Source organism: Ursus americanus, unplaced genomic scaffold, assembly GCF_024610735.1.
Source record: "Ursus americanus isolate L20-20 unplaced genomic scaffold, mUrsAme1.1.p SCAF_54, whole genome shotgun sequence".
NCBI lineage: Eukaryota > Metazoa > Chordata > Mammalia > Carnivora > Ursidae > Ursus > Ursus americanus.
In genome coordinates, this window is record NW_028273636.1 from 1,437,481 (window position 1) to 1,441,473 (window position 3,993).

Consider the following 3,993-nt stretch of genomic DNA (forward strand, 5'->3'; position numbering starts at 1 on the left):
TCCGTGGGAAGCCGGCTTTTTGCAAAGGGGTCTCAGGGCCGTGTGCCTCGGCTGTCCCTCCGGCTCCCCAAAGCACAGGGACGAGGTGAGGGGCTTAGACCGTGCCTGGGCAATGTTGTTTCTTACACCTGGGTGTGTGGCATTTTGTTGAGCTGGCTACCCCCACTTGGGATAGGTGTTCCACAGCAAGCACCTATTGTTCGTCGGAAGCCGTTTTTGCCCCAGGGGTCTCCGGGCTGTGTTCGTTGGGGTTGAACTCCTGCTAGCAAAACCGCCGGGTTGAGGGAAGGGTTCAGACTGTGCCTGGGCCCTGTGGTCTCTTCCAGGTCAGTGTATGGCATTTCCTTCCCCTTGCCCCAGGCACCTGGGAGCATGTCTGCACGTGGATAAAGACTTTCCCGTGGGACGCCGGTTTTTGTCAAACGGGTCCCAGTGCTCTGCTCCTCTCTTTTCACTCCTGCTGCCCGAAGCCCAGGGAGGATGGGAGGGCTTAGAACATGGCTGGGCACTGTGCTTTCTTCCAGAGAAGTGGAGGGCATTTGCTTTACCATGCCACAACCACTTGGGATAGGGTCTGCACCTCAGGAAAACTGTCTCCGTGGGAAGCCGGCTTTTTGCAAAGCGGTCTCAGGGCCGTGTGCTTCGGCTGTCCCTCCGGCTCCCCAAAGCACAGGGACGAGGTGAGGGGCTTAGACCATGCCTGGGCAATGTTGTTTCTTACACCTGGGTGTGTGGCATTTTGTTGAGCTGGCTACCCCCACTTGGGATAGGTGTTCCACAGCAAGCACCTATTGTTCGTCGGAAGCCGTTTTTGCCCCAGGGGTCTCCGGGCTGTGTTCGTTGGGGTTGAACTCCTGCTAGCAAAACCGCCGGGTTGAGGGAAGGGTTCAGACTGTGCCTGGGCCCTGTGGTCTCTTCCAGGTCAGTGTATGGCATTTCCTTCCCCTTGCCCCAGGCACCTGGGAGCATGTCTGCACGTGGAGAAAGACTTTCCCGTGGGAAGCCGGTTTTTGTCCAACGGGTCCCAGTGCTCTGCTCCTCTCTTTTCACTCCTGCTGCCAGAAGCCCAGGGAGGATGGGAGGGCTTAGAACATGGCTGGGCACTGTGGTTTCTTCCAGAGAAGTGGAGGGCATTTGCTTTACCTTGCCACAACTACTTGGGATAGGGTCTGCACCTCAGGAAAACTGTCTCCGTGGGAAGCCGGCTTTTTGCAAGGGGGTCTCAGGGCCGTGTGCCTCGGCTGTCCCTCCGGCTCCCCAAAGCACAGGGACGAGGTGAGGGGCTTAGACCATGCCTGGGCAATGTTGTTTCTTACACCTGGGTGTGTGGCCTTTTGTTGAGCTGGCTACCCCCACTTGGGATAGGTGTTCCACAGCAAGCACCTATTGTTCGTCGGAAGCCGTTTTTGCCCCAGGGGTCTCCGGGCTGTGTTCGTTGGGGTTGAACTCCTGCTAGCAAAACCGCCGGGTTGAGGGAAGCGTTCAGACTGTGCTTGGGCCCTGTGGTCTCTGCCAGGTCAGTGTATGGCATTTCCTTCCCCATGCCACAGGCACCTGGGAGCATGTCTGCACGTGGAGAAAGACTTTCCCGTGGGATGCCGGGTTTTGTCAAACCGTTCCCAGTGCTCTGCTCCTCTCTTTTCTCTCCTGCTGCCAGAAGCCCAGGGAGGATGGGAGGGCTTAGAACATGGCTGGGCACTGTGGTTTCTTCCAGAGAAGTGGAGGGCATTTGCTTTACCTTGCCACAACCACTTGGGATAGGGTGTGCACCTCAGGAAAACTGTCTCCGTGGGAAGCCGGCTTTTTGCAAGGGGGTCTCAGGGCCGTGTGCCTCGGCTGACCCTCCGGCTCCCCAAAGCACAGGGACGAGGTGAGGGGCTTAGACCATGCCTGGGCAATGTTGTTTCTTACACCTGGGTGTGTGGCATTTTGTTGAGCTGGCTACCCCCACTTGGGATAGGTGTTCCACAGCAAGCACCTATTGTTCGTCGGAAGCCGTTTTTGCCCCAGGGGTCTCCGGGCTGTGTTCGTTGGGGTTGAACTCCTGCTAGCAAAACCGCCGGGTTGAGGGAAGGGTTCAGACTGTGCCTGGGCCCTGTGGTCTCTTCCAGGTCAGTGTATGGCATTTCCTTCCCCTTCCCCAGGCACCTGGGAGCATGTCTGCACGCGGAGAAAGACTTTCCCGTGGGAAGCCGGGTTTTGTCAAACGGGTCCCAGTGCTCTGCTCCTCTCTTTTCACTCCTGCTGCCAGAAGCCCAGGGAGGATGGGAGGGCTTAGAACATGGCTGGGCACTGTGGTTTCTTCCAGAGAAGTGGAGGGCATTTGCTTTACCTTGCCACAACCACTTGGGATAGGGTCTGCACCTCAGGAAAACTGTCTCCGTGGGAAGCCGGCTTTTTGCAAAGGGAACTCAGGGCCGTGTGCCTCGGCTGTCCGTCCGGCTCCCCAAAGCACAGGGACGAGGTGAGGGGCTTAGACCATGCCTCGGCAATGTTGTTTCTTACACCTGGGTGTGTGGCATTTTGTTGAGCTGGCTACCCCCACTTGGGATAGGTGTTCCACAGCAAGCACCTATTGTTCGTCGGAAGCCGTTTTTGCCCCAGGGGTCTCCGGGCTATGTTCGTTGGAGTTGAACTCCTGCTAGCAAAACCGCCGGGTTGAGGGAAGGGTTCAGACTGTGCCAGGGCCCTGTGGTCTCTTCCAGGTCAGTGTATGGCATTTCCTTCCCCTTGCCCCAGGCACCTGGGAGCATGTCTGCACGTGGAGAAAGACTTTCCCGTGGGAAGCCGGTTTTTGTCAAACGGGTCCCAGTGCTCTGCTCCTCTCTTTTCACTCCTGCTGCCAGAAGCCCAGGGAGGATGGGAGGGCTTAGAACATGGCTGGGCACTGTGGTTTCTTGCAGAGAAGTGGAGGGCATTTGCTTTACCTTGCCACAACCACTTGGGATAGGGTCTGCACCTCAGGAAAACTGTCTCCGTGGGAAGCCGGCTTTTTCCAAAGGGTCTCAGGGCCGTGTGCCTCGGCTGTCCCTCCGGCTCCCCAAAGCACAGGGACGAGGTGAGGGGCTTAGACCATGCCTGGGCAATGTTGTTTCTTACACCTGGGTGTGTGGCATTTTGTTGAGCTAGCTACCCCCACCTCGGATAGGTGTTCCACAGCAAGCACCTATTGTTCGTCGGAAGCCGTTTTTGCCCCAGGGGTCTCCGGGCTGTGTTCGTTAGGGTTGAACTCCTGCTAGCAAACCCGCCGGGTTGAGGGAAGGGTTCAGACTGTGCCTGGGCCCTGTGGTCTCTTCCAGGTCAGTGTATGGCATTTCCTTCCCCTTGCCCCAGGCACCTGGGAGCATGTCTGCACGTGGAGAAAGACTTTCCCGTGGGAAGCCGGTTTTTGTCAAACGGGTCCCAGTGCTCTGCTCCTCTCTTTTCACTCCTGCTGCCAGAAGCCCAGGGAGGATGGGAGGGCTTAGAACATGGCTGGGCACTGTGGTTTCTTCCAGAGAAGTGGAGGGCATTTGCTTTACCTTGCCACAACCACTTGTGATAGGGTGTGCACCTCAGGAAATCTGTCTCCGTGGGAAGCCGGCTTTTTGCAAAGGGGTCTCAGGGCCGTGTGCCTCGGCTGTCCCTCCGGCTCCCCAAAGCACAGGGACGAGGTGAGGGGCTTAGACCGTGCCTGGGCAATGTTGTTTCTTACACCTGGGTGTGTGGCATTTTGTTGAGCTGGCTACCCCCACTTGGGATAGGTGTTCCACAGCAAGCACCTATTGTTCGTCGGAAGCCGTTTTTGCCCCAGGGGTCTCCGGGCTGTGTTCGTTGGGGTTGAACTCCTGCTAGCAAAACCGCCGGGTTGAGGGAATGGTTCAGACTGTGCCTGGGCCCTGTGGTCTCTTCCAGGTCAGTGTATGGCATTTCCTTCCCCTTGCCCCAGGCACCTGGGAGCATGTCTGCACGTGGATAAAGACTTTCCCGTGGGACGCCGGTTTTTGTCAAACG